Source organism: Tachypleus tridentatus, chromosome 7 (genome assembly GCF_004210375.1).
Source record: "Tachypleus tridentatus isolate NWPU-2018 chromosome 7, ASM421037v1, whole genome shotgun sequence".
NCBI classification, from domain to species: Eukaryota; Metazoa; Arthropoda; class Merostomata; order Xiphosura; family Limulidae; genus Tachypleus; species Tachypleus tridentatus.
In genome coordinates, this window is record NC_134831.1 from 190,844,983 (window position 1) to 190,861,186 (window position 16,204).

Sequence of the window (16,204 nt, forward strand, 5' to 3'; positions counted from 1 at the left end):
AGTATGCTTGTTAAAAATTTGATTTTACTCATATCTGTTAATGATATTACATCCATTATAGTGAAACGTGAAATTTCTATATAAAAATATAAATGGAGTTTTGCACATATCGTTATAACCTGATATTCATAAAATGTAATTTACCATAAAAGACAAAGCAAGACATATATAGTTCGGTCAATAGTGTATATTTAAGTTTTGTTAATAGGTCTTTCAATGTTTGCTATACTTAGACTGAGATAATTACTTGCACGTGATGAAAATAGTACATTAAACTATAATGCTTTTTCATATAAAAAAATTACAGAGTATTGATATATATAACTTGTAAGTGAAAAATTAGTTACCTTAACGATTTTAAAGTTTGCATGGAAATATCTCCTTCGAAATAGTCAATAAAATATATATGTAAAAACGGCTGGTATGAGTAGAGAAAGCTTAATGTAGAGGAGCGAACAACGTTTTGACTTTCTTCGGTCATCGTCAGGTTCACAAAAAAGAAAGAGATAATCCAACAACTAAGCACGCCGTCTACATTTCTACATTCAATTACACAACCCCCTTCAAACATGTGGTCAGCTATCGGTCAGTTAACTCTTTCTTTCTTTGTGAATCTGATGATGACCGAAGAAGGTCGAAACGTTGTTCGCTCCTCTACATAGTGCTTTCTCTATCCATACCAGCCATTTTTACATATATAATTTTCTCTACAAGTGGGTTTTCTCATCATCACGGAGTCAATAAACTAGTTTTTTTTTAGCCAACCAATTGACACCTTACATTACTTGTTTAGATTAAATCATTTATCTATTTATGATGTTTATTGTCAATTTAGTTTGTTTTCACATATTTATAATATTGTGCACATTATGTTTATTGTCGTTGTCAACATGTGCCAAAACTCTTATCTAAATGTGAATCCCACAAAGCTAGTAATAGTATGTTTGTTCACGATTTTGTTGCAAAGCGTTTCAATCGAAATTTGTTCTTAAAATACGTGGCCCGACATGGCCAGGTGGGTTAAGGCGTGAGACTCTTAATCTGAGAGTCGCGGGTTCGCATATCCCCGTCGCACCAAACATGCTCGCCTTTTCAGCCGTGGGGGCGTTAAAATGTGACGGTCAATCCCACTATTCGTTGGTAAAAGAATAGCCCAAGAGTTGGCGGTGGGTGGTGATGCCTAGCCGCCTTCCCTCTAGTCTTACACTGCTAGATTATGGACGGTTAACGCAGATAGCCCTCGAGTAGCTTTGCGCAAAATGCAAAAACAAACATACGTATTATTTTTGTATATCAGATTGTAAAATCATTATTGTGAGAAAATTAATAATTTCTAAAAAGAAATATTGTTTTAAGATTTTTTTATTGTACTCATGTTATTGAAAATCTTTGAAATAATCACTTGTTTTATAATTAAAAAGTCGAATAGTATGGTTCAACACTTGTTTTGTAATTAAAAAAAAGAATCAAACAGTATGTTTCAATTACTCTAATACACGTCTTTTTTCGTCCACCGCTGGTACAGCGGTAAGTCTACGGATTTATTCCGCTAAAATCATGGATTCGATTTCCCTCGGTGAACCCAGCCGATAACCCCATATGGCTTTGCTATAAGAAAAAACACACACACGTCTTTAGTCAGGACAGTTTAGATATAAATTTTCAGGAAATCTGTAGAACTAATGAATTAGTGTTTTATACTAACTGTGTTAATATATTCATGTTGACCAGGTACATGCACCATCTGATGACATTTTGTGAAACCATGACCTCATCCTCTCTGATGTATGGTGGCCTAGCAACAAACCCTATGTTCCGTTGAACTATTATCTTTATTGTTACGTTTTTTTAGTTGTACGCAGGAAGGATCAGAGCATCTTCGCTTGAATATTTGTACTAATTACTTGCATTATCAAGTTTTGATCCACTTCTGATGTGTCAAAGTTGGTCGTTTCTATGTAATATTGATCAAGGTAGTCCTTGTCTAGAGTATGCCCATTGGGAAAAAACAGTTAGGATGCATTATGCTTTTAATCTTCTAATGTACTTGTTGAATAAAACGTGATATACCATGTTTACTTCCAATCTGCGTTCTCTAGCCAGTTTCTACATGACATTTTTTGTTCCTTGGGTACGTGTTACCCACTCTATAGTCCCATGATTTGAACTCACATTTATTTCCATATGCAAGATTATTCCTAATTCTTTTCGATAATGTTTTTGCAGATATTGTAAAATTTCTAGTATTGGTATTGTCACCAATTTCGCCATTAAGTAGGGAAAAAAAAACCAACAGTGCTTTACCTCTATCAGTCCCCTTAATAATCTTAAATATCTCAGTCATATCCGCTTTAACTCTTCTTTCGTCAAGGAAAAACTATTTCAGATATCTTAACTTGTCATCGTATGACAACTTTTTCATCTCAAATATCATCTTTGTAGCTCTCCTCTGAACCATTTTCAACAATTCGGTATCTTTTCTAAGATAAGACTACCTTATCTGCTTATTTTTAAATCAAATATAAACGTATAAAAAATAACCTTTGTTTCACCCATGCTCACTATATCCAAAGATGTAGTAACCCATTGACTCAGTGGCGTAACAACAAAAGATGAACTAGTCACATAAAAAGTAATTCGGCCGTCTACATTTATTTCACAATAACTATAGTTAATATGGGCCACCCTTTGGTTCACCCCCCCCCTCCCTCCGCAGTTATGGAGACTGAGAAAACATACTTTCGCCACTGAAATGACCCTTCTTCTAAACCCTGGTAGAAGATTTAGTTAAGTTCGGTACAGTTTGAATTTCGCGCAATACTACACAAGGGTAGCCCTCCCTAATTTGACAACAATAGAAAGAAGCAAGTCAACACCACCCACCGCCAAACCTTGGACTACTTACTCTTTTACCAACGAATAGTGAGACTGACTGTCGCAATTTAACACTCCGATGGGCGAAAGGGTGAGAATACTCAGTGACGGGAATTCGAACTCACAACTCTGACGTTAAGAGTCAAGCGTTCTAACCACCAGATCATGCTAGATACAAAAATTTACCTGCTTTCTGTCCACCATAAGGAAACGAACATTGGAATACGCTAGAAAATATTTTAAAAATATGATCCTTGATCAATATAAGTGAATATTATTTCGTAAAGTATATTGTTATCTAAGGACCCCTATTATAATTTACCATACAATAATTTAAATTAATTTAGGTACGTAAATAATGTTATGCGATTCCACCTAATCTATTATTATTATTTTATTATAGAGCTGGCCAACTGTTTATTGATTATAAAATGTGTATTTAAGATTTTTTTTCACGATGGGTAAAATTGAAAAGACGAACTCTGACGTAGAGACCTGATACATTCCTTGATTGGCTGTACCCTAAGTGGGAACAGCAGATAACAGGATGTGGTTTTTGCTATAAGAAACGCACACACACTCTCTTGTCAATTTTCCCCTTGCTGAAAAATAAAATAAATGTTTAACGCATGTGTATATTATAATATGATTATATTATCTAAACATGATAATATAAAAGTTTTATTTTGACAAGTATTAAAAGAGATTGTCATTATAGATTATTTTAAACTACATAAATGAAATTGCCAACAAAAACACCCAGTGTTATCCTCTCGAATCTATAATTTACTCTTTTGGTCCACTTAGATATGGAACTGTTGAAAAAATAAGGTGACGCAGGTATCCGTTTTTAGAATATTCACTTAGCATGTGCTCTAAAAGAACTTAAGTGTTGCAGTAAGTCATTCGTCTCATTAGCGAGAACGAAATCGTATTTTGGGGTTATGTAAGTAACACTGCGTGGGAGTGAAGTTTTAAGAAGGTTCTACAGGTATTAAAATGTAGATGCGGTTAAAACCGACATTACTGTCCAAAACAATTAAGTGATAATTAAATATTGTAGCTCTGAAAAAGCAAAAACCATTGTTATATAATAATGTCAATCACCCTCACAGTTCATTGTTATATATATGAGACATCTGATAATCAGTCATGTGATCTCGAATGATAATTATGAACAGAATATGAATTTTATGACTACATTCTGTTGATGCATTTCATAAAACCTTATCAACTTCATTTAGATTATTATGTTTGTTTATGATTAAGCACAAGCTGGTAATGGGCTATCTTTGCTCTTAAAGAAACATATATTCTCAAGACGGCTGATATGGGTATTAAAACTTTAATTAAAATAAAGGACAGAACAACGTTTCGACCTTCTTAGGTTTGTTTGTTTGCTTTTTAATTTCGCGCAAAGCTACATGAGAACTATTTGCGCTAGCCGTCCTCGATTTAGCAGTGTAAGACTAGAGGGAATGCAGCTAGTCATCACCACCCACCACCAACTCTTGGGCTACTCTTTTACCAACGAATAGTGGGATTGACCGAAAAATATAACGCCCCCACGGCTGAAAGGGCGAACTTGTTTGGTGTGGTGAGGATTCGGACTTGCGACCCTCGGACTTTTAGGTCATATAAATTTGCAACTGGTTGCAAACTCTCTTTTTTAACCTGAAGATGACCTAAGAAGGTCGACACGTTGTTCTGTACTTTATTTTAATAAATATTTTAGAGCCCATACTACCACCTTTACAATACATGCCTATGCTCTGCCCATCACGGGTATCGAAAACCGGTTTATAGCGTTATAAGTGTGCAGAAATGCCGTTGTGCCACTGAGAAGAACAAATTAGCATGTAAATTATGTGTAGGAAATCAAACTAATGAACTGATTACAGAAACCATATTCACTAAAAGCACCTAGTTTTGGGTGAGTACAGATTGTTACTTTAGAAGTTATTCCTCATTTTAGTATGGTCAGTTTTCAGAAGTATTACTTTAGAAGTTATTCCTCATTTTAGTATGGTCAGTTTTCAGAAGTATTACTTTAGAAGTTATTCCTCATTTTAGTATGGTCAGTTTTCAGAAGTATTACTTTTGAAGTTATTCCTCATTTCAGTGTGGTCAGTTTTCAGAAGTATTACTTTAGAAGTTATTCCTCATTTTAGTATAGTCAGTTTTCAGAAGTATTACTTTAGAAGTTATTCCTCATTTCAATATGGTCAGTTTACAGAAGTATCACTTTAGAAGTTATTCCTCATTTCAGTATGGTTAGTTTTCAGAAGTATTACTTTAGAAGTTATTCCTCATTTCAGTATGGTCAGTTTTCAGAAGTATTACTTTAAAAGTTATTCCTCATTTCAGTATGGTCAGATTTCAGAAGTATTGCCTTAGAAGTTATTCCTCATTTCAGTATGGTCAGTTTTCAGAAGTATTACTTTAGAAGTTATTCCTCATTTTAGTATGGTCAGTTTTCAGAAGTATTACTTTAGAAGTTATTCCTCATTTCAGTATGGTCAGTTTTCAGAAGTGTTACTTTAGATGTTATTCCTCATTTCAGTATGGTCAGATTTCAGTAGTATTACTTTAGAAGTTATTCCTCATTTCAGTATGGTCAGATTTCAGAAGTATTACTTTAGATGTTATTCTTCATTTCAGTATGGTCAGTTTTCAGAAGTATTACTTCAAAAATCTTTAGATTCAAATAAAATCTGCTGAAAAATAAATTCATTCTATGCAGAAACATTTAATAATTAAAAAGTTAAAGCACCTTACAAGTTACGAATTATATCTGTAAGATTTCAAAATGTTTCATCATACTACAACTCCTTGGTGTTGATACAATTTTTTGGATAACCTGACATGTATCCCCCAACACCACTTGATTATCTGAAACATGTATGTATAGACTGTATTATAGAAATTATTAGAAATACCCAACAATCTTGTTAAATAGATATTTGTTAAAAGAATAAACTCTAACCTTTGTATACACAATAGAAAAACGTGTACTAAATGTAACATCTTTCCTCTATCTAGCAGTTGGTTATGGCCTAATATTAATTCCCCTATACAGTTCTCCACATATCTATCTAGATTCCTGTTTAGTATCTATTTATAAATCCAATGATAACAAAATTCTCGCTAATAATGTTCTCGCTATGCAGTTCACTAAACCGTGAAGTCGGTATTCCGGTAAGGAACTTGAAGGAACAAAATACTACACCATATTATAAGTCTTGTTTCTCCTGGTTATTCTTCAAACACTTCCTTATCGCGCAAGAGAGACTGGCAGTGTTTAGTACCTCAGGTTGCTGCTTTTATGTTTTAAGACTAAGGTATTCGAATCCCTTTATTATTCCTTGCACACAATTTTAGTGCCGATTACAGGATTCTTAAAGTGGGGCTTATTGTGACTAGTATTCGAACCCGCGATCCTCACATTACAAGTCGAGCGCCATAACAACTTGATCATGCTGGGCCAATTAAAATGCTTAATAAAAAAGAACGATTATTTTTACAGTAAAATGTTCCGGTACATTATAAGTGTCCCTCGCTGGTGCAACGGTAATTCTATGGATTTACAACACTAAAATCAAGGGTTCGATTCCCATCGATAGACACAGCAGATAGCCCTATTTGGCTTTGCTATAAGAAAATCACAAACACATAATAAGTATGCTTCTCTGTTGTACAACGTTCTTTATCGGCTGAGCACAACTTTTCATTGAGGTAACACAATAACTTTGCAAATTAATTACTTATTTAATTAAAGTAACATTAAATTTTCAAAAAATAGAGAACATTTCAAAATTTATATACCACAACATGGAATAGTTTATACAAATTAATAATACAAATATGCAAAATAAGGAAATGCATTAATAATTTATAAGTATCAAAATCTTTGATTAAAATGTAAAAAAATAGGAATGGGAGCACCAAAAGCAAGGGAACAAGGTAGGGATGGGCGGAATAATGTTACAACACTTGACGGGTTTTCACACAGTGCAGCCTCAAAGTGGTTGTGGTCAGCCTTCCACTTATTCTTACTTCGCATCCTTTTTATAATTTGTTAATTGTTGAAAATAAATGGATAGTATGTATAGCTCATTTTCTCTGTTGTAAACTTGTAAACTGTGTTTCATAAATCACGTACACATACATGTATTTAATGAAATAACATAACCTTATAGATTGGGGATTGAGTCCCCAAGTGGCTCAGCGGTATGTCTGCGGACTTACAACGCTAAAAACCGGGTTTCGATACCCGTGGTGGGCAGAGCACAGATAGCCCATTGTGCTTAATTTAAAACAACAACAATTGGGGGTTGATGTCGGAAGTGCGATAGAAAGGTCCAACAATCATACTTTGTTTATGTGAGACATTATACCTATTTGACTGATAAAGGATGGGCCAAAACACTAGTATTAAAACAGCTGATTTTTGAAATTTGTTAAGTATTTAGAACTACGCACAAAGCTACACAATTGACTAGCCACATCTACTTAGATATTGTAAGGTGTAAAAAAACCACCATGTGCTGTAATGTTAACCGGTTCATTCTCACTATGTTTTTTTTACTTCGTGGTATTCCCATTTTACTTCCTAATTTTGTATTTAAAAGTGTTTTACACTGGTCTCATAGCTTTTGTTGGTGCTAAGTCTCAGAAACGCTTATCTCTCTAACTTTTGTTGGTATCTTTGCTATAGTTTTCTCCATTTAGCCAGGAGGTCAACCTTTTCTTTGACTGGTTTAATGGCAAAGGCTTGTTTCACGTACTCAGCATTACTGTTTCTAGCCTTATCTCCATTTTTGCAGTAATACAATTTCTTTTCTCCCCTTTTGGTTCCTTGAAAAACATATTTTAAAAATTGCACTGTTTCAAATACAATAGATATCGATAGATAACACTTATTTTAAAAATAATGATTTTGCGACTTAGCATTGATGTTTTGTGTCCAGAAAGCTCGAGCAAAGCCGTATCAGCTTTCGTCCTCACGTTTTAGGCACCGACTGTTATGATATAATTGCTTTGTCTAACGCAGAAACTTCGATTCAGATATATAAAACTCACAAGTTCGAACCTGATTAGAACATAGATCTATAACATCTACGTAGTTCACGTTTTTTATCTAGCTGATACAGTTACAGATTGATTATGTAGAGTGTGCGCATAAGTAATTGCGTACTCGCGCGTGACATGAGGATCGGTTGCTACTTGAAAACTCACACAGCGTGTCCGTAATGATAAAATATGGCTATTGACGCATTTGTATCTCGTTAGTAGTACTGAGAAATAGTGCAAAGTACTTATAAAGTTTTGTTTAAGAGCTATTTGCAGATAGCTTGAGATTTTAATTTGTATTGCAAATCTAGCCCATCCCTACTATAACTACTATCGCAATTATCATAAAACTGTTTTGTTTAATACAAGATGTACTTTCGCATGGTCTTCGAAAGTGTTCTGTTTTAAAAGTAAATAAAACCAAAATTAAGAGCAACAAACATTATTCATTTCTTGAAGTTCGTAAGTTATGCTGTGTTGTAACCTACAGAGTGCATAATGTTGTTCAAGATTCATGGCATTCGTAACATAATAAATCGGAGACTCCTTCGAGGTAAATTACAATACGTAACACTAAATATGATCTGCTTGTCAAAAATTACAATCACAATAGATTTAATCCACTTATACAATAATAACAAGGGTTTAGCGTTTTAAAGATTAAAAATACATTTTACAGTTTATGCCTGTAAGACCCATTTGTGACTTACTGTAAGATTTTTTGTTTTTTTTTAATTTCGCGCAAAAATCTTAAACGCCCCCGGGTGGTAGTCATCTCTCCATTATGTTTGTTTGTTTTTCGAATTTCTCGCAAAGCTACACGAGGGCTATCTACGCTAGCCGTCCCTAATTTAGCAGTGTAAGACTAAAGGGAAGGCAACTAGTCATCACCATCCACCTCCAACTCTTGGGCAACTCTTTTATCAACGAATAGTGGAATTGACCGTCACATTATAACGCCTCCATGGTTGAAAGGGCGAGCACGTTTGGTGCAACAGAGATTCAAACTCGCGGCCCTCAGATTACGAGTCGAGCGTCATAACCACCTGGCCATGCCACATATTTATATTGAATTACATAAGTCTTAATCTTGATTGGTACTTCATTCGCCTCACGATTAAGTAGTGCAGCTACTCACTCCACATAATCCACGTTAGCGTCCTGAGCAGTGATAGAATCTAAATATTTAGTGTCAATTAAAAGTAATTTAAAAAGTTACGCTATAACAACAAATAAAAATTGTGCGAAAATGCACTTCATCAACTGCAAAATTTATTCATTCAACCTATCTTCTGTTAAGAAGTAAAGAGAGACAATCACCTCGGAGTTCGTAGCATTAATTAGCGAAATGTACCAAATTTCACATGAACAGAAATAAAGTTATTCTTAATATATTTAATTCGTGAAATATTTTTATATTTGTTTAATTTAGCACAAAGCTGCCCAATAGGCTATTTACTCTCTGTTCATCATCGAGACTTGAACCCCGAATTTTTGCACTATAATTTCATAAACTTATCGTTAACCCACCAGAGAACTGTTTGTTATGACTTTATGACTTCAGAGAACTGTTTGTTATAACATTATGACTTCAGAGAACTGTTTGTTATAACATTATGACTTCAGAGAACTGTTTGTTATAACATTATGACTTCAGAGAACTGTTTGTTATGACTTTATGACTTCAGAGAACTGTTTGTTATGACATTATGACTTCAGAGAACTGTTTGTTATAACATTATGACTTCAGAGAACTGTTTGTTATAACATTATGACTTCAGAGAACTGTTTGTTATAACATTATGACTTCAGAGAACTGTTTGTTATAACATTATGACTTCAGAGAACTGTTTGTTATAACATTATGACTTCAGAGAACTGTTTGTTATGACATTATGACTTCAGAGAACTGTTTGTTATGACTTTATGACTTCAGAGAACTGTTTGTTATAACATTATGACTTCAGAGAACTGTTTGTTATGACATTATGACTTCAGAGAACTGTTTGTTATGACTTTATGACTTCAGAGAACTGTTTGTTATAACATTATGACTTCAGAGAACTGTTTGTTATGACATTATGACTTCAGAGAACTGTTTGTTATGACTTTATGACTTCAGAGAACTGTTTGTTATAACATTATGACTTCAGAGAACTGTTTGTTATAACATTATGACTTCAGAGAACTGTTTGTTATAACATTATGACTTCAGAGAACTGTTTGTTATGACATTATGACTTCAGAGAACTGTTTGTTATGACTTTATGACTTCAGAGAACTGTTTGTTATGACATTATGACTTCAGAGAACTGTTTGTTATAACATTATGACTTCAGAGAACTGTTTGTTATAACATTATGACTTCAGAGAACTGTTTGTTATAACATTATGACTTCAGAGAACTGTTTGTTATAACATTATGACTTCAGAGAACTGTTTGTTATAACATTATGACTTCAGAGAACTGTTTGTTATAACATTATGACTTCAGAGAACTGTTTGTTATAACATTATGACTTCAGAGAACTGTTTGTTATGACATTATGACTTCAGAGAACTGTTTGTTATAACATTATGACTTCAGAGAACTGTTTGTTATGACATTATGACTTCAGAGAACTGTTTGTTATGACATTATGACTTCAGAGAACTGTTTGTTATGACATTATGACTTCAGAGAACTGTTTGTTATGACATTATGACTTCAGAGAACTGTTTGTTATAACATTATGACTTCAGAGAACTGTTTGTTATAACATTATGACTTCAGAGAACTGTTTGTTATAACATTATGACTTCAGAGAACTGTTTGTTATAACATTATGACTTCAGAGAACTGTTTGTTATGACATTATGACTTCAGAGAACTGTTTGTTATAACATTATGACTTCAGAGAACTGTTTGTTATAACATTATGACTTCAGAGAACTGTTTGTTATAACATTATGACTTCAGAGAACTGTTTGTTATAACATTATGACTTCAGAGAACTGTTTGTTATAACATTATGACTTCAGAGAACTGTTTGTTATAACATTATGACTTCAGAGAACTGTTTGTTATGACTTTATGACTTCAGAGAACTGTTTGTTATAACATTATGACTTCAGAGAACTGTTTGTTATAACATTATGACTTCAGAGAACTGTTTGTTATAACATTATGACTTCAGAGAACTGTTTGTTATAACATTATGACTTCAGAGAACTGTTTGTTATGACTTTATGACTTCAGAGAACTGTTTGTTATAACATTATGACTTCAGAGAACTGTTTGTTATGACTTTATGACTTCAGAGAACTGTTTGTTATAACATTATGACTTCAGAGAACTGTTTGTTATGACATTATGACTTCAGAGAACTGTTTGTTATAACATTATGACTTCAGAGAACTGTTTGTTATGACTTTATCAAAGTTAGGTGTTGTTTTGTTTTGTGTTTATATATTTAGAAATTGTTTATTAGCCAAATATTAATTTAATTAGAAGATTTCTATCTACAGCCTTTTGTTAATATCAGCTTGTATGTTACATATGTATTTTATAATTCTGTTAATATCGGCTTAAATGTTACATATGTATTTTATAATTCTGTTAATATCGGCTTAAATGTTACAGATGTATTTTATAATTTTGTTAATATCAGCTTGTATGTTACATATGTATTTTATAATTCTGTTAATATCGGCTTAAATGTTACATATGTATTTTATAATTCTGTTAATATCGGCTTAAATGTTACAGATGTATTTTATAATTTTGTTAATATCAGCTTGAATGTTACAGATGTATTTTATAATTGTGTTTATGTGTACGTGCTCGGGGCAAATAATCAGTACGTTATCACTACGGACTATTTTTTACTATTGTTATTTAGATATTGGTATTGTTTTCTAGAGCGAGTTTTGAATTACGTAGTGAATGATGTAATGCTTAAAACTTTCCAGTGCCTAGATTTGACATGAAATCCCTCGAATTGTTTGCCAGTATAACAAATGTAAGTCTACGGATTCATAACACTAAATATCTGGGGCTTAATTCTCCACAATGGGCACAGCATATAAACCTCTTTGAATAATATTTAATTTAATCCCATTAATTAGAAATGTGCTAGTTTGTTTTAGAAAGCAAAGCCAGTCCGTAGACTTATCAATGTTAACACCCAAGGCTCGATTCCTCGCCGAAGCCACAGCGGACAGCCATAGCCCAATGTGGCTTTGCTCTAATACAAACAATTTTTGTCCCCGAGGGGACAACAATAAGCCTAAGAAGTTACAACACTAAAATATGGGGTTCAGTTTCCTACAGTAAACGCAACAGATTGCCAAATTTGGCGTTGTTCTAAAACATACAACCTTGAATTTTTGTTTTGAGATTGTAATTTAAAAGCACTAATGAGTTGGTTTGTCAGTTTAAATCAGTAACATATTTTCGAGTTAGTTACTAAATTATTTCTGTGGTATCTTTAGCTAGTGCTGAAGATACGGTAGAAAACAACTTGTAAGAGATTGTTAAAGTTTCGTTTGTGAGTTTTGCCTGTTGCCCGGTTGACGTTAGTTCATGAATTTGGGTAAGTTCTGAAACTTTCACTTGAAGTAATAAAACGCTTTCCTTTCATTAACTCTAGTGGACTTTACATTATTTATACTGAATAATTAAAAGGAACATGCTCAACGACTGAAATCGTTACAATGTTCAACATGAATAAGTTGTCCTTAAATCCAGAAGTAATAGACTCCCCCCCCCAGTGGGACAACAGTATTTCTGCGGATTTACAACACTAGAAACTAAGTTTCTATACCTGTGATGGGCAAAGCACAGATAGTCCATTGTGTGCCTCTTTGCTTAGCTCCAAACAAACCAAAAGTAACAAAAATCTTATAGTGATTTGTGGGAGTTTATATTTAGTTATCTAGTTCTAAGTACAATACATCATTCCGTGAAAATTATTTTAGAAAGAAAGGTCTGACACAGCCAGATATATTTTATTAGTTTAACCTAATTTCCTAAAATACTTTAATGAATATACTTTTAAATGTAATAACACGTTAATAGTTCCCTGTCAATGTAGAAGTCGGGATAACAACATACAATAGCAAGGCAACAACACGATAAATGATTTTTTTTTCTCATGAAATAATTTATAGCAGCAATATAGTGTGAATTTCAGTGGTTATTTCTGAGTTGACAAGATTATTTTCGGCCTGAATCTCATCTGACTACAGGGGGTAGTTCGTCGCTGCGAGCTGATCGTGACGTGGTTGAGATTGTAGTCACTCTCTGAACTATTATTGTCGGTCCCTACGCACGAGCACGGGAAGAGAACTCATACTGTTATAACCACCATAGTGTACTAGTTACTGGAGGGAAGATTTCATTCAAAACTGTTGATCACTACAAAAATTAAATGAACCACTTCACAATCTATCTATCAACCAAATAACCTAAACTCTGGGAGAACATTCTTGCGTAGGTTAAAAGCTAGTGTATGAAAATTACGTTTATTAGTATGGATTATAATACATCCTGAACAAAGATACAGAGAAGAGATTAGAAGCTGCTGAAATGTGGTTCCTTAGAAGGATGCTAAAAATATCATGGACTGAAAGAAAAACAAATGTGGAAGTCATGGAACTGGCAGGATACAAAAGGTCCCTTATGAAAACTATAAGAAAGAGACAAATGGAATTTCTAGGACACATCTGTAGGAAGAATGGGATAGAGAAACAGATGCTATGTGGAAAAATAGAAGGGAGGAAAAGCAGAGGGTGTCAAAGAACTAAATATATCGACAGCCTCAATAACTATGTCACCAAAAACTCAATGAACAACATCGAGTTGGTAAGGAGGATTGACAACAGAGAAGTCTGGCATGCCATGGTCGTTGATGTCTGCCGCAGATTTGACACATGAAGAAGAGAAGAATAATACATCAAACGTTTATTTTTAAGTGTTTGAAAAATGAAAAGAAATTGCCTTAAAATTGTATTAATTCATTACACCCGATTTTTTACACCCGATGGGGGGATGATTTTTGCAACCACTTATGTGGACTGTTCAATTTGCAAACTGGTATTCTCTGATTACGTGAACCTGAAAGCTGTAAACATGTAGTCACAGAGTAATCTTGTTGTCACGATACTTGCATGTATACTTAGGCCTACTGACTGATACTTACGAAGTTTCGAACTATAACTTTGATCGAAAAGCTTAGAAGCACACCTATATTAAAGATGTACATTTCGGCTACTAAAAAAACCTACATCTAGGCCTAATTATGCAATTCGATTGGTAAGAACACGTGAATCACAAGAACAAACACACAGTTTGTAGGCTTGTGATGCAATAAAACAATTCAACAGACCAAACTGTAGGGGGGGATGATTGTATGCACCATATCTCCCACAGTTGTAGCTTCAGAGGTTTATACTATACCAATTGTATCAAACCAACAACATAAAACTGTGTCCGCTTTGCATTGGTTACCTTTTATAAGCTTGAGAGGATATTTCCTGGAAATTTCAGCTGAGGCAACAATACTGATGGTATGTTAGTACTTTCATAAAACATATGTTGTTAATTCTTACACTTGAGAATCTTCTACAAATTTAATAAGTTCGCAAAGAAGAATTTCGCAGTACACATTTAACGATATAAGTTGCATTCATTTCTAAATATATATTTAACTCACCCAAACGTTGATATTAAAATAAATATATAATAGTAAATCCGCTAGAATATCAACGTGTAAAAACTGTTATAGTACAAACAATAAGAAGTTCAGTAGAGATCAGATTCCAAACTTTCATAATGTTAGGAAAAGATCTCGAAAACGTTTAAACAACTTTTACAAACAAAATGCAGGTTCATTGTTGCTTATTTGTTTTGGCGCAAAGGTACACATTTTAATTTTTTCGTTCTGTCTACCACAAGGAATCGAAACCTGCATTTTAGCATTCAGTAGTGACAAATGAAAGGTAAGGGATTGAAGAAACGTCACCACGATTAGCAGATAGGATAGATGAACATTTATCATGATTAGTAAATAGGACAGATGAATAGTTTTATGATAAAGAAGAAGAGAAGGATTGAAAGCTATTAGAGCCCCCAGTGGCTCAGCGGTAGATGGATTTATAACACTAAAATTGTATTTCGGCACTTGTAATTGGCATAACTGAGATAACCCATTGTGTAACTTTGTGCTTAATGACAAACAAAGGTTAGTGTAAGCAGTGTATGGGATAAACGAAAACTAAGTATGATCAGCAGAAGAGACAGTTGAAAGGTTTTCATCAATCATTGCAGAAATGACAGGTGAAAGTTTAGGACGATCAGTAGAAGTGATAGGTGAAAAGTTAGCAGGTAGGGCTAATAGCATCAGCGGAAAGGACAGCGAAAGGTTTAGTATGAACAGCAGAAGGGACAGAAGAAAGGTTAGCACAATAATCAGAAGGGACAGATGAAATGTTATCATTAACAGCAAAAGCAATGGATAAAATGTTAGCACACAGAGGAACTTCTTGAGTCGTTATAGACGTTGAACCGTCCCTTTTAGGACGAATCACTTGAAAAGTATCAAACTGTATTCACAAACACCTTCTGTTTGTTACTGCAGTAAAAGAAAACAGAGATCAAAATGTGGATGTATGTGTTCTATGTGATAGATCATAATGCAACAAAAAGCTGCACAGAAGTAACACCCCAGGCTGAATGCTACACATGATCTCAGCCGGATTTAATGTTACAAAATTAGAATTTTGATAATTTATGAAGTGAATAGATATAAAGTACATACTGTGGATATTATGATATGTAGTATCTACATATTCATATGTATTACTTTCTGAAATTGTTAAACAAACTTTAGAAAAACCTTTCATACACCATTGAGAGAGACTAGTATAGTATACACCATTGAGGGAGACTAGTATAGCACCAACTAATTTTAACTTATGTAAAATATCTTATATATGAACTTTTTAATGAAGTAATATCAATTTTTACTTGTTTATCGAAACAATTTCATAAAGAAAAATAAAACAGACCTGTGTTATCATATTTATCAAATATAGTGCACCTCTTTGTATAATGCTATTCACAGATTAAAACAATGTATTGAATAGAGTTATTTAAAGCATCTGTCATTGTATGATCAGTTTAACAAGAGTTATAGACAAAAGGATCATCTTAACGGAATAATGAAACCAAAACTGCACTTGCGCAAAACCTGTGACAGGGGAATGATTATTGGAG